The sequence below is a fragment of the Tursiops truncatus genome, chromosome 10, assembly GCF_011762595.2.
Source record: "Tursiops truncatus isolate mTurTru1 chromosome 10, mTurTru1.mat.Y, whole genome shotgun sequence".
Classification (NCBI taxonomy): Eukaryota; Metazoa; Chordata; class Mammalia; order Artiodactyla; family Delphinidae; genus Tursiops; species Tursiops truncatus.
In genome coordinates, this window is record NC_047043.1 from 27,323,713 (window position 1) to 27,340,179 (window position 16,467).

General features: G+C 37.9%; 1 long non-coding RNA gene across 1 annotated transcript in view; it reads left to right on the plus strand.

Annotated features, from left to right (window-relative positions):
- The window catches only part of LOC109552527 (uncharacterized), a 366,036-nt gene that overhangs the window by 333,948 nt on the left and 15,621 nt on the right, over window positions 1-16,467 (plus strand). The window contains exon 11 of the long non-coding RNA XR_012334430.1: window positions 99-248. This is a non-coding gene — a long non-coding RNA (uncharacterized lncRNA). The remainder of the gene's footprint in view (window positions 1-98; window positions 249-16,467) is intronic.

Below are 16,467 nucleotides of genomic sequence, written 5' to 3' on the forward strand. Positions count from 1 at the left end.
TGAGGTTTATAGTGGCTTATACATAATTAAAGGTAACTTCTACTTGAGACATTAGAACACATTGGAGTATCGTGAATTTGTGAACATCTTATTCACAGGAAGAAGGAACAAACCCACTCAAGCTGTCAGCCAACATCAGGAAGGACTAGTGAAAAGACCTAGAGGCAAGGGCTTAAAATAGCCTCTGGGAACCAAGACAGAAGCACAAACATTAGCCAGTGGCTGAGTCTACTGCCATGAGGATTAAGGTAAGGATCCAGGTGCAGGAACTATGTTGAAGGTCAAAAAGGGAACTACGGCAAAGATGATGATAAATGAGTCACCGGATCGTAGGACTAAAGCTCCTTATATTCTCTCTGACAAAGGGAAAGAATGATTCCACAGCTTGACAAAGGGCATGGCACACCTTGGAGGCTCCAACTGTGTAGGTTAATGGATGCAAGAACAGCACATAGGCTGATCTCTACAGAAGTGATCGTATGCACAAGTTTTCTTATGCCTCAAGCTGACTCCACCAGAGAGTCCCTTGTTATCATCTAAGTTAACCCCCAAAAAACTTTAAAACACTCAAATTTTATCAAAGTTTACAAATGGAGATTTAAATAGAATTCACCATGAGGTGTGTGTAGAAATCCATACATTTTGTAGGAGCTATGTAGGAGATAAAGTATTGGCTGCAGTCATATAAACTTCTGTTTTTCCACCAGTTTTGTGGTTAGCCCTCCTATTTAAACCCTGTAGGCTTCATGGGCCTTTCCAAGATGATATTTTTGTTCAGATGTAGTTCGAGTTTTGTTTTAGAAAAAGTGCCATGATACCAGCTTTTACATTTTGCCTGCCTTTTTTTTTTAATTGAAAAGGCTGTCAGGGTTACTCAGATATTAAGAAAAGTATTGTTCCCACTACCAAAAAAAGTAAAAATAAATCACAGTCAAGAGAGATTCATTGGTTAGTGGTGTTAACTGAACTGAGAATTTCTGAAATGGGTTTTCCCAGGGGAGTCTTACAAGTCTGTATACGGGATTGTGGGCCACACTGTAAGACAGCCACTTGACCTAGGCAGATTAGCTAACACTCCTGAATTCATTAAGGAGTTAGTCTAAACACAGTTTGGAGCATTGGAGACTAAATTCCATAATGTCATCAACACAAAACTATTCCATAATGTCATCAACACAAAACTCTAGTTCTTCATTGAACCTTGGCCTGGCATTGCTTCCTGCCAATGATCAAAGTCAGGGTAGCTAACCAACTTTGAACACCTTTCTCTGAGTTGATAGTTTGTCTTCTGGACATATAAAACCCCCTGCCCAAAAGGAAATGGAAAGTAAAAATTTTATTTTTTTTTTCACATACACCAAAGAAACAAATGCATTGTGAATGCTGTCCCTATTTTGTTTAGTTTTCTCTTTTAAAAAGACTTTGCAGAAGTTCAGTCCTATGCCTCTGGAAGATCTCCAGCACACTTGTAAAAGGAAATGACAGGCATCTAGAATAATTTCTCCCTAAAGAATAGCAGAAGCTATTTCTTTAGTGTCATCAAGTAAGATATTGATTCATCACAAAGTTAGATGCTGTTGATAGAGAGCAGTTTTGCCATCTCCTTCAAACCGTTCTGAGGTAAACCATATTTTCTCTTTCATATTTAATAGGAAATTATCTGAAAACATTTAAATGCATACTGGTTATTATACTGTGCTTTGTACTGGATCTAGAAAGGCTAAGCCAATTCTAGGAAAGAAGAGGCTTATTTATGCTTGAATGTCAGATGTGGTTATGATTTCCCAAGGAAGGTGATAAAAAAAGGCATTAACTGAAATAACTTTTTTTGGGTATGCTCCTTTGGTATGCTTATGTATTTTTTAATACATTATCTTCTTATTTTTTAGTTATAGGGAGGTTTGACCCTCTGCTTCTGAAATCATTCAGCTGATCATTTTGGTATTTTTTTTATTTTCTAGGTGTCTGAAAATAACATTTATAAGGGAATGACAAATATGCACTATCGTGTACCAAACCCCATTAAGGTGTTTTTCATACACCATCTGAATTTTTTTTTATCACAATAACTTATGGAAAGGGAAGGAAGCTCAGGGGTATTAAAGGATTGCCTGAATTACTGTTGTTGTTAAAAGGGCATCCACTTTTTCTATCCTACCTGGAAGAGTAAGCACACCCTTCTTATTAAAAAGCATCTCCAATTACACAGCTTCTACGTATGTCTGGACGTACAGAATCAAAAAACTGATTTTGAAGTCTTAACTGATGCCTGAATATTTCTTTAGTGCCTGGCGCTTGAGGTGGGATATTACTTAGCTCAGGGGTCCCCAACCCCTGGTACCGTCCTTCTGTGGCCTGTTAGGAACCGGGCCGCACAGCAGGAGGTGAGCGGCGGGCGAGCCAGCGAAGCTTCATCTGCGCTCCCCATTGCTCGCATTACTGCCTGAACCATCCCTCCCGCCCCCTTCCCCAGTCCGTGGAAGAATCCTCTTCCACAAAACCAGGCCCTGGTGCCAAAAAGGTTGGGGATCGCTGACTTAGCTGACTTGATTTCATTCAGATTGTATCATTTCTTTGTAATCGGCCAAATCCACAAACTCATTGGAAAAAAAATATCCCAAACTATCAAATAGGTTATTTGGAACCACATACATTGAGAAACTTGATGTTTTACACCTTGTTGTCCTTGCTTTTCTTGTTTTGTTATCATTGCTTTCCTTTGAACCAGTTATTGTGCTGTTGTGTCAATTATGGCCACGTGTTCAAATCCTTCAGAGAGACGGTTAAAAGAGCTATTAGCATTTTATAAGTGGAGAGCATGTGGTGGAGAAAATGGAAAAGATCTACTTAACATTGTTGACTGAAAGAAAAATGTCCAACCTAAGAGTTGTAAGTTTTGGTTCTATCCATGGTTTTGGTTTTTACCGAGGACTGTAGTCTGGGAAACAGCCTCTCAGTAGCTCTGAGGGGACTATTCTGAAGAGGCAGGGGAAGAGCCAGTATATTTATGAATTTTGGCCTGGGAAATACTTGGTATTTCCAAGCATACATCTTGGTAAAGGATTACTGTTAATCACAAAGAACAGATGTCTCAAGTTAATAACTTCAGTGCTTTTCTATGTGTGGGAAGATGCAAGAATCTGGGGTCATTGAAATTCTTCCTTATATCTGCATCTTAACTCTCTAGGGGCCCAAATATCCAAAGAACAGAATGCTTCATCCTGTTTTTCCCACCCTGAATTCCCCTCAGAGTGCACTCTTGGTGGACAGTTGCAGTGGGTTGTGACTTAACCCCTTGTATAACGAGATGATGAGTGACACTCTTTGTTCTTTTTGTATATAACATCCTACTGCAAAATAATCAGAAAAAGCAAATACTACCTAGTGTCTTTGACTTTTAGCTAAGTTCTTATGAAGAGAATTATCCTCATCTATTCTCTACAATGGAAAAACTTTGCCTTAATGACGATTTCTTTACCACTCATCGCGTATGAAGTAAAAATACCTTTTTTGACAAGTAGGATTGCTCCTTTCAGAGAAAATCCTTGTTATTGGTTCCAAGAAATGGATATTTCTTGGAAGTATTTTTAAAAATACTTTTCAAATCATATTTGTTTACGAATACTATGGCATTTTGGAACAAGACATTCCATTTGGCAAATAATAGAAGTGAAAGGCAAATCTTAATACAAACATATTCTTGTCAATATAATTGGAAATACAGTGACTTGTAGATTACTTTGTAATTTGTAATTACCTTACCCATCAGAATATTTTAATGGACACATCTTCTTAAATAAAGGTTTTTCCCAAAAGTTTTTCTGCAATCACATGGCAAGACTTTCAATGTTTTATTATTCATTTTGTTGGGGAAGAAGAAATTTTCTTCTACCTTTCTACGTTCTTCTGGCTGGTCTAAGAATTAAATTGACCTGAGACAGATTTACAGGAGAAAATCAAGCAAAAGTTTAATAACATGTACACATAAAAGAGACCCAGAAAAACTATGTAACTCACCAAAATGAACAAAACCCTCACCTTAAATATCATCTTCAGCTAAAGACAAAAGACAATGTTGGGGGTAGTGGTTTGGGACTTCAGAAGGGAGGTGGGCACTTGACACAGAGACGGAAAAGCAAATGTTTGGTAAACACGTTTGCTGAGCCAGGCAGAGACAGTGGCACACACACAGAGAGAAATTTTAACAAACAGACTTTGCCAGGTTTCTCCCTGTCTATACATCTAGTTCACACTAGTTATCTACGATGATAGCTCCCTTCCTGATAGAAGACAGGTCTTCTATCTAAATTCTTTTAAGAAGTTAAGGGGAAGGTCAAAGTTTCTTCCTGAGTCTTGCAAGTCCTTGATTGTTTTCAGCCCAAAATAATGCACATGCCAAAGAGACATTTTGGGGTGGCAAGTTTGCTCCCCTACCATCCTCAGTGTTTTTGTTGCTCATACAGTAGACACACTGATTAACATATTTTCACATCCACTGGCAGAGAAGGATCTCCTTTTAGGGAAAAAAGAAAAAGTTTTATAAAGGAAAGAGAAGATAAGAATATGTAAAGTAGATTGTGGCAGTGCGAGAGATATGAACTGAAACAACAACAAGGGATGTAGGGGAAGGGAGGGTAAATATGAAGTTCACTGTGAGCCAGGGAGGTACTTTACACAAAGCCATACAGCACTGAATTTTTTTTTAAGGTAATATCTACCGATTGGAAATGCTATGGACAACTGCTGCAGCCCTCTCTGCAAAACATTAGAAAATAATTTTGTTAAACAGGCCAATTTTAATATCTAAGATGACCAGGGTGACCTGGTTATTTACACAATAGTCTTAAACATAGCTACCAATATAGAAATAACTTATTCTGTTTCTTGCTCAGAGCTAGCATGAAAATACCCTTCTCCATCCCTGAAGAGTCACAGCTGTGTTTGAGTTTAGGAAGCAGAATTGGGAGAAGCAAAGAAAGCTGGTCGGGGGGGCAAAAGATCTCACTTCTTCTGACTCTGTTCCTAACTTTGATTCAAATTATGTCCCTTTGCTGCACCTCAGCCTTCTCATCCATAATCTGTGCAGTTAAACCAGATGAGCTCAGAAATGCTCTCAAACTCTGGCTCTTTGCTAAATGTCTCTGATGGTATACCAAGATGGAGGAGCCTAGTTTCCATTTTTTTTCTGTCAGTACTGCCATGGAGCTCAGGAACAGAAATGTCTTATCTTTGTTCTGTTTACTAAGTTTCAAGCTCATTATTTATTATGATACTATGTTTCTCAGTAGCTGGATGGGGCTCTGAATATTTTAAATTGAAAGAGATTTCTACTGTAGGTATCTCTTTTTCCTCTGAATACTGATATTGGATGATGATGACGATGATAAACATCTAAGAAAAACAGGAATTGAACAATTTTTTCCTTCTAGAGGAGCAGTAAAACACATACACACACACACACACACACACAGTGGAAAGCAAATGAAAGCAAAAGTGAAAGAAAAAAATGGATCCAGAAACAGTCTTAGAGAAGAAACTGGGTTTAAATCCTAGTTCTGTTACTCATAAGTGCTAAGGATCTGAGTGGATTGCTTACATAATATTTAACTTCCTTTAAGTGTGTTAAACTTACATTCCTTGGATTCCCTTGCAGTTACAGTTCTGACTAGAATTTGTTTCACCTTGAAATGCACTTACGTGAAAGGAATCAGAACTAAGGTGGTGAGAGAAGCAAGGAGTGAGTCTTCTATTTTGCATACAGAAGTTGTGAGGTTTTGAAGCCATCAACTCTAGAATTACTTCCTTATTGAGTAAGCAAGTTGAAGAGTCAGTAGTTGGGTTCCATGTCGTGGCAGAAACATTATCTCCATAGTAACCCAGTTTTGGAATATCATATGTGGGATTCATCCCTTAAAGTTTAGCATTGCTTGTTTCTTCAGCCCTCCTAACAAGTCTGTAACCATTTACTAGGTCATAATCATTTACTTTTAACTTAACTTTGCTAGAACTGATTCTGTTTTCTCCCACCAAACCCTGGCTAATACAGTTTGTAAACTTACTTAATTTGTGTAAGTCTATGTTTATTCCTCTGTAAAATGTGAGCAAAATGAAAATATTTTATAAAATTATTGTTCTGTACACTAAACAAGATAGTTTACATGAAAGGCTTAGCACAATGTTTAACATACTAAGCATACAATAAATATTTGGTATGGCCATAATTATTACTCTAATGAGATGGAAAAAATAGTATTTATCATAATTCTTCTATTCCAGTTATTTCTTGATGCCTCACAACACCTCCAAACTTGGTAGTGTAAAGTAATCATTTTATTATGTCATGAATTCTATTATTCAGACAATCAGAAACAGCACACAGGGTCTCTTGTCTCTGCTCCAGAATGTCTAAGATTCCAGCTCACAGGGCTTAAAGGCAGGGGCGATTCAATGGCATGGCAATGTTCTCATCTGAAGACTCATCCACTCACAATCCTACACCTGGTCGTGAAGAATAGCAAACCACAATACCCACCCACACTTCTCACTGTGGCCTGATTTGTTCAGAGCACGGGAGCATCCATGGTAGCTCCAGGCAAAATTCCTCAGCAAAATGTTAACAAGCCAAATTCCACAGTATAACAGATAATATATTATGAAAAAAAGGAGTTTATCCTAGAAATTCAAGGTTGTCTTAAGATTTTAAATTTGGTTAGAAGAATGATTTCCCAAGTGGAAGAGATTTCTGAAGAGTTTGGTGAATATTCTCTACATATTTTGTTCTTTAGCTGGAGGTAGCAGCATCATCAGGAGAGGGAAGAGAGAGAACTCAAAGTCTTGTCAGCTAAAATTGTGAATTCATTACTAGTGGGGAAAACCTAGGGCTTTGAACCTGTAATTTTAGTTGTCGAAAGGAAGGAAAATAAGTGAAAGACATGCATTAGAACTGAAGATGTAAAGCTATTTTTATTCACAGATGACCTAATCTTGCATGAAGAAAATCCTAAGCAATCTATGTTTTTACAAAAATAATTCTTTGAGCTGAAAAGTCTGTTTAGCAAGGTCTCAGAATTAAAGAGCAATCTACAAAAATCAATTATACTTTTATGACCTACCAACTAAAAACGTAATATGAAATTTGCAAAGCAGAATAAGCATGGAGAAGGATAAACTAGTGATAAATTTAACAAAAGATAACTACAGAATCATGTTAAAAGAAACTGAAGATTAAAATAAATGGACAGAGAAAATACATTCATGATTCAGAACTGTTAAGATGCCAATTTTCACCAAAAATACCTAGAGAGTCAATGCAATTGCTATCAATATCACAGAAGGCTTTTTCCCTTCCTATAAATTGACATAAATAATATATGAAAGTGAAAAAGACCTAGAATAACAAGCTCAATTTTGAAAAAGAAGAACAAAGGTTAAGGTCTTAAACTCCCTGATTTAAAAATTTACTATAAAGTAACAGTGATCAAGGTATTGTGATAAGAACAGACATGATTGGGGAACAGAAATGAGAGTCTAGAAATAAGCCCTCACATTTAAGGTCAAATGATTTTTCAACAACAGAACCATATTAATTCAATATGCATAATAGAATTGTCTTTTAACAAATGGTAATGGGATAGATATTCCTATGCAAAAAAAAAGAAAAAAAAAGAAGGAAAGAAAATCTGAAAGTAAATGAACAGGCTTCTAAATGAAGAAATTAGAAAAAAATATATATCTGAAGAAAGTATAAGAAAGGAAACTTAATGCAAATGTTAATTTATTCAAGAGTAAAACTACAATAGAGAATATAAAACAAATTGTGGGTTTTTTCAAGACTAAAAAAAGGAAAATATTGCCTAGATAAAGAAGTTACAAATAAAGTATATATAGAGAGTTTATATGTGCTTATTAATATTTATGAAATATTTCACAGTTTAAAAAAAACAGAGGAAAGAAGGAAAAATTATTTTTTCACAGTTGGCCCCTTGGAAAGATATGAACTCATTCGAAAGGCAGTGGAAGGATTTTGTTGTTTTCAATGTTACTGTTGTTTTAGTTTTAGCAGGTACACCTAAGATTCTGTTTTGAAAATGATCCAGTCTGAGACACTGCCCTTTCAGAAGAGCTAAAGGACTCTGAAAAAATTATCCAGTCCAAGGAATCAATAATACATAGGTATACCTACAAATTTGTGTTCTTATATTATGTATTTTTCTATCAATCATACAGACTGTATCATCAACATTTTTTAAGTCAATATATGAGCCACAGCAGTATGGAGACAATTTTTTTTTAACAGAAATTAATAAGTAGGAGGCATGGAAGGGAAAAAAATGAGAAAGCAGGAAACATAAGCAAGTTATAGGATAAAATAAGGTCAAGGATAAAGGTAGGTGCATAAATAGCAAAGAGGACAGAGTTTAGAATTTTACCAAAGGAACGAGAAAAAAAAAATGTCATGGAAAAGGCATCTGAAGATAAATCACATTACAGATGCATGTAATAAATGCAATCAAATTATTTTTTTATATTTTTGTTTGGTTTGACATTGAGATCTCTGACATTTCAGTGTGAGGAATGATAGAAGGAGAATAAATAAACTACACTCAGAAGTAACAACGTCATCAAAAGAGAGAAATAAAGGACTCTGGTTTCTCCCAGTTATTTGAGAAAATAATTGTTATAGGTTGATCCGATGGCTAGCCTTCCAAGGATAACTCACATAAAACAGGCAGGCTTCTTCCTCTTTCCCAGACAGAGATAATATTTTAAACATAATAGACCATTCAGTTTTTCCTCAGAGATGCCGCTCTATTATACTATTAAGCACAGTAGTGAGGAGTGTAAGTCTGGGAGTGAAATTTGTGCCATTTGTTGCTGGGTCAGTGGGGGTGTGTATTACACCCGTGGTCCAACTTCCTTTCTTGTCTCACAATCTGACTTCCATAATCCACACTGCTTATATCATGACTTACAACTGTCATATATTTTTTAAATGATGGTAAAATACCACATTTGGATAATAGATGATGTGTGACTCTAAACTTCAGGTTGTATTCAGGGATTATAGCAGGTGAGCAAGCACGTGTGTGTGTGCGTGTGTGCATGTAAGAGAGAGAGAGAGAGAATACAAAGAAAATGGAATGATTATGATTGTAAACTGTGGGTGCAGTGGATGTTTTGCTCCTCTACACTCCCTCCCCAACATTGAAATATTCATTGCCACAGCTGCAAGAGTGACGGTAGCTGATATCTGTCAGATGAGTCTTTCTCTGGTACTTGAAGTTGGTTGAACAGAGTTGTTTCAATCAAGGTTATAATTGGTAGCTGCAGAGGAATAAAGTCCCAGTCCCATTTCTCCAATTCTGTACAATTCCAAAGAGCCATCTCAGCTCCAGTCATCCCCATAGAATCCACTGAGGATTTTCTTTCAACTTTATCACAATCCAACGTTCACCTCTTCAGGGTCCTGCTTCTTTCACTCCCTCAAATGTGTTGATCTCAAGAGTGCTCACTAATAAACGTCCTATTTACAAATGTTTAGCTAAGAGTCTGCCTCCTAGGAAACCTAGGACAACTCTTAGCGGACAAATGGCACCAGAAATAGTCCAGGAAAGCAGCCCTGAAGATAGGATATTGAAGTTGATCAACCAACAACACATCAGCAATGAGAACCCCACCTCTGGTGACAGGGGGAACAGGAATATTCCATAGCAGTTGGTAGTGCTGCTATCCTATCTCCTCACACAGAAGTTTACTGGGATGATATATCCACTGGCAAGAATGAACTGGTACATGAAATGTATCAGATATTTGAGAAACATGAGATAAACTGTAATGATAAAGCATGTGGATCTTGAGCATTTTATATATTAGAGGCCTACAATAAAAGTCCCAGGATACATAACAAACGAAAGGCTAAGGGTCTTCTGCACAGCATATGAACAGGCTTCTGCAAGCAGAAAACTGAAAAGGCTTGGGATGTAGCCCCACACTCAACATCACTAATCATTAGAGAAATGCAAATCAAAGCAACAATGAGGCATCACCTCACACAGGTCAGAATGGCCATCATCAAAAAATCTGCAAACAATAAATACTGGAGAGGGTGTGGAGAAAAGGGAACCCTCTTGCACTGTTGGTGGGAATGTAAATTGATACAACCACTATGGAGAACAGTATGGAGGTTCCTTCAAAAACTAAAAATAGAACTACCATATGACCCAGCAATCCCACTACTGGGCATATACCCTGAGAAAACCATAATTCAAAAAGAGTCATATACCAAAATGTTCATTGCAGCTCTACTTACAATAGGCAGGACATGGAAGCAACCTAAGTGTCCATCATCAGATGAATGAATAAAGAAGATGTGGCACATGTATACAAAGGAATATTAGTCAGCCATAAAAAGAAACGAAATTGAGTTACTTGGAGTGAGGTGGATGGACCTAGAGTCTGTCATACAGAGTGAAGTAAGTCAGAAAGGGAAAAGCAAATACCGTATGCTAACACATATATATGGAATCTAAGAAAAAAAAAGGTTCTCATGAACCTAGAGGCAGGACACGGGGTGGGGGGAAGGGTAAGCTGGGATGAAGTGAGAGTGGCATGGACATATATACACTACCAAATGTAAAACAGCTCGTGGGAAGCAGCCACATAGCACAGGGAGATCAGCTCATGCTTTGTGACCACCTAGAGGGGTGGGATAGGGAGGTTGGGAGGGAGATGCAAGAGGGAGGAAATATAGGGATATATATGTATAGCTGATTCACTTTGTTATAAAGCAGAAACTAACACACCATTGTAAAGCAATTATAGTCCAATAAAGATGTAAAAAGAAAAAAAAAAGTAACAGGGATCTTGAACTATTTAAATTCTCAACTTTCAGAGTTCTGCCAGACCAAGGTAGGGTCCCTAATTAAGAAAATATGGCAACCTGAGACATGGAACAGTGACACCAACTACAGTGTGACCCTTTGGTCTTGCAGAAGTTTTCCCGTTCATTCATAGTAAACGCTTGAATTCTTCACCGTTTGAAGTCAAAGCTGAGGTTTCTGTTATGCAAGACAGCTGTCTCCTTCAGATCTATGACACCTTCCCTCCTGGCCCCCAGACCAATATTTAGAGTTAAGGCCAGAAAAACCACAAAATGATATGTTTTCTGAGATTTCCTAGGAGACAGTCATTTAGCAAAGCTCCAGTGAGAGAGGAACTGGCATCACTGAGTGTAGTGGCAGCTGTCTCTGTAGGACAGGGCTGATGGAAAGCGATGTTGTTACATAAAAGTGCTCTCTGATTGCAATAGCTATTACACCATGCTAGGGGCTTCCCTGGTGGCACAGTGGTTGAGAATCTGCCTGCTAATCCAGGGGACACGGGTTCGAGCCCTGGTCTGGGAGGATCCCACATGCCACGGAGCAACTAGGCCCGTGAGCCGCAACTACTGAGCCTGCGCGTCTGGAGCCTGTACTCCGCAACAAGAGAGGCCGCAATAGTGAGAGGCCCACACACCGCGATGAAGAGTGGCCCCCGCTTGCCACACTGGAGAAAGCCCTTGCACAGAAACAAAGACCCAACACAGCAAAAATAAATTTAAAAAAATAATAATGAAGGTAGATGGTGGCATTTAGTTTAGCAAGTTAGGTGCAGTTATTGTGATGACGAGTGAGACCAAAGAGTCAGTCAGGGATCTCACCCACAGAAAACTGTGGAAGTAGTTACGAGAGCATGGTAGCTGTAGAGGCAAGTTAGGTGGGCCACAAGGACGTTGCTTAATCTCCAAATCCCAAACAAATGATGTGTGATTAATCAAGAGGCTGAATGCAGCCACCCCAACAAAAAGACAACAATTCCTTGCCCAGCTTTCAGACCCAGCAACCACTGACTGCAGTATAAGCAGGTTCCCTGGGAGGCATGTCTGGACAATATCACAGCACCTGTGTAGATAGGGTAATATTTCTCTGTGTATCGTACATAGTTCCCGTAATGATTCTGTGTGTATAGTGTTTAGATAGAGTAATGATTTCTGCAGCCCTCCCCCAAAGACACATATGACCATTTACTTGGGTACACTGGATAAAGGCTAATTCCTAAACATTCTGAGGACTGTTTGGAATGCAGCCAGAGCTGATGTTGATGACCAGGGAACAGAAACACAATCAAGGCTCCACTTTTAGAGTGGAAGCATAAGAGGAGCCGTTATCAATGGACTCCTAGACTCAGTGGGTACATTGGGTCAGTGACCCCACCTACTGGTCACATCTCATCTGCACATGTATAATTAGAGTGGACATAACTTGGTAATTGGCAGAAACCTCACCTTGGTTGTCTGGTGTGTGGGGTAAGGACTATTATATTAGAGGAAGACAAATGAAGAATTCTAAAACTTCATCCTTCTCAGCAAGGTATTAATAAACCATATTAAATAAAAAATTGTACCACATCCTGGGGGTTATAATAGAGATTAGAGCTAACCTTTAAGACCAAGCCTTGTGACGGTAACGTTCCATCACATTTCCATTTAATTCACTAGTCTGGCCATTACAAAATTGAGGCAGAAGCTGTAAAATGATAACAGACTACCACGAAGTCATCCAACTGGTATCTACCATTGCAGCCACTAATCCAGATGTGTTATCTTTGCTAAAGTAAACTGGCATGACTTCGGGAGTACTGTATTTGACCACTGAGCTGATGCATGCGTTCTTTCCATACTTATCAGAAAGGACAGTTTACATTCTCAATGGATGGATAACCAAATACATTTATAGTTTTTGTCCCAGAGCTATGTGAACTTTTTTGTCCTCTGTCATATTAGCAGAGGGGACTAGAAACATCTAGATCTGGACTATCTGAATTGGAACAGTATAACGAAGAGACAAGGTTATTACAAGATGAGTCCACAGTGACAAGTCTGTTGGAGGTTTTAATAAGACACACATACTCCAGAGAGCAGGAGATAAAACCCATGAAGATTCAAGGGCTTGCAATGTCAGTGAAGTTTTTAGGAGACAGTGATCTGTGAAACACTAAGTAATCTCCTCCAAATAAGGAACACACCGTTGAATCCCACACCTTTACCACTAAGAAAGAAACACAAGCTTCCTTGGGTACTAAAAGACAAATCATACTTGCTGCAGCCCATTAATTAGATTATGAAAAAGACCACCCAGTTTGAGTGAGGCCTTAAATAGGAAAGGGGTCTGCAAGACTAGGCTACCATGCAAGTGGCCCTGCTGCTTGAACCATGTGACGTGGACACTGAATTACAGTTGTGTTACCATTCCATTCAGGAATGAGACTGAAAAAGGTAGTGAAAAGGGATTCTCCTAAAGATGGAACAAACAAATGGTTTAACTGATTGGCCGGGGGCCTAGAAAATATTGGAAGATTGGGGGAAAGGGGTACATTAGATTCCTAGGATTTCCGTAACAAATTACCACAAACTTGGTACTTAAAACAGTAGGCATTTATTCCTTCAAAATAATGAAGGTGAAACCGAGTGGGGCCCTGTGGGGCTCCCAGGCATGGACGCCTTTCTGTCCCCCATTTCTTGTGGGCAAGACTCCAGCCTCCAGGACCTTCCCTGAGTTCCAAAGGGTGGATTCCCACAGTTGCTAATTAAGGGAGGAGCAGCCAGAAAACCACTTGAGGCCAGATTAAAGGGACCAGAGAAGCTCATCAAGATCAGGAGACCTGAGATGAGATTAGGGAGAGCAAGCCCTGATCACACCCTAATCTTGTCAGAGATCCCACCTTTGAACCATGTTATAGAACCCTAATCAAATCCTCCTGGGTGGGGACATATCCCCACCCGACATTTTTCAAGGCAGAAGCCTGGTGTGCCCTCCTCTGCCTGGCAAAGCAATAAAGCTATCCTTCTCTACTTCACCCAAAACTCTTTCTCCGAGATTTGATTCGGCACCGGTGCAGAGAGGCCGAGCTTTCAGTAACAAAGCTAGAAGCCCAAAATCAAAGTGTTCACAGAATGACCACATTCTCTCTGGAGGCTCTAGGGGAGAACCCACTTCTTTACCTTTTTCAGCTTCCAGTCCCTGTCAAAATTCCTCAAGCTGTGGTTGTACTACTCCAATCTCTGCCTTTCTGGTCACATCACCTCCTCCCTATATCTTATCTTCTGTCTGTCTTCTCCTTTGTGTACCTCTTACAGGGATACTTGTCATTAGATTTAGGGCCCACCCAGATAATCCAGGATAATGTCCTCATCTCAAGATCCTTAACTGCATCTGCAAAGACTCTTCTTCACAAAAGGTAAAAGGGTATCCAAGCTAAGTCCCCAATATAATATTATCTCTAGGAGACCATCAGGTGCTTGATGACAAGTTGACAATATTAGATCCTTTATATCCTGGAGCGGTCAGTAATTCTTTCTGACTGCATTAACTTATATTCCAGTTATGGTTTTGCCTTTCCTGCATGAAGGACCTCAGCCAGCGTCCTCTCCAAGATCACAAAATGAAAATATTTTTCAAAAGATTTTAAAACCCTCACAAATGATGTAAAATGACTAAGGTATGAATTTAAAATAAATAAAAGACAAATAATTCCCAGTTGAATTCTGAATTAGAAGAAACACAAGAGCATCTAAAATAGATAACCCATTAAAAGAAATAGAAGGTGAGGAGGGGAAAATTTTTTAATAAAAAAAACTGTACAGTTAAAAAAGATTTTTTCTAAAAGTGAAAAATGTGGGGAACAGTCAATAAACAACTTATGGATTATAAGAAACCCTGAAGAAGAAAATCAAAGCAAGGTAAAACAATAAATACTAAAAGCCGTTATTTCAAAAAGCTATTGGAAAATTTAAAAATTTAAACAATAAATTGAAAGAAGGCACTTCATAACTGAGACTATAAACCCAGAAAGATCAACAGCCAAACATATTCTTGCAAAATTCCTGAACTTTAAACAAAATAAAAAATCACTTGGTCGTGTAGGCAAAAAGAGAAAATAACTTATGTGGGAAAGAAAATTAGACTGTCATCAGTTATTTTTGCAGTAACACTTTATGCCAAAATGAAATGAAAATACAAATGAAAGAAAATGTGAGCGAAGAATTTTACACCAGTAACACTGACACTCAAGTATTAAGAATACTCTTCCAAGAACTCAAGGAATATAACTCCCATAAGCACCTCTTGAGAAATCAACAACAGAATAAGCAGCACACAACCAACATAACTCGAGAAATATCAGTTTAAAATTCTAGGCATGGAAGTGAAGATTCAATAAAAGGGACTTGTAGAGTAAAACTACATGAGAGTTGAAAAAGAGTCTAGTTTGTAATGGTTCCGTGTTCAGACAATGTAGATAAAGTACAACTATTAAAATACAGGGAAAATGAGAAAAGCATGTGAAAAAATTTTAACTTTTTTCACTATTTTGACATTGATAATTATCATTATTGATAATAATGATATTATTATTCTGATGCTACTGTGTGCTTAATGTGTGATAAAGTAAGCAGGATAACCTTTATCCTTTCATTCCTTTGTGTCCTTGAAAATCAGGATTAGCTTTGTAGAAGAAGGTACATATACAGATGTAATATGCAAGAAGTAAAAAACCCTGTAGTCCTGAATTTTAATTGGTAGCGTAAATTTACAAGGTTTTCAAAAATAAATTTTATATAAAAAATTCAGATATTTTACATGTAACAATATTTTATAGTATGCTTATTTATTTAAATATATTTATAAATAAATATACTTATTTAATCCATCTAGTAGACTTCTAAGATGACTCCCAATGATCCCAGCCTCCTGGTATTCATGGCCTGGTATAACCCCTACTCTTGAGTAACTTGCTTCTAACAAAAAGATGGCGACAATGAGGGATATCACTTCTGTGATTATAGTACAAGAGATTATAGCCTCCATCTTCTTAGGAGACTCTCCATATGGCTTTGTCAGCTTGCATGGTTTGATAAAATAAGCTGCCATGTTGAAGAAGCAAGAAATTTAGGGCAGCTGCCATCCAAAGGTGAGCTAAGAACTGAGAGCCTCAGTCCAATGCATGAGGAACTGAACTCTGCCAGCAACCATGTGAGCTTGGGAGTGAATCTTCCCCAGCTGAGTCTTCAGATGGGACCCCAGCCCTGGAAAACACTTTGATTGTGGTAATGGTAAGAGATTTGAATATTGTGTTCCTGAGTCCCAATATATGGTCAATACTCAGTAAATATATTTGAAGTGAGTGAAGATGTTAGAGCACATTTTTAGAATATATACAATGTAAGTAATTATTAAATTGCAATTTATTTAAGATTATGTTTAACAGGGTTTTAAGTTTCTAATAGAAAATTTAAAAAAATTCATTCTTTAAGAGTTAACCATCCTCTGAAAATTATCAGATAGAGCTTTTATGTTTAAAAAAAAAAATCCTGTTCTTATGGGGTATTGATAAAATGATTGCCCAAAGAACAGTGTTGGCTGGTGAGAGTTT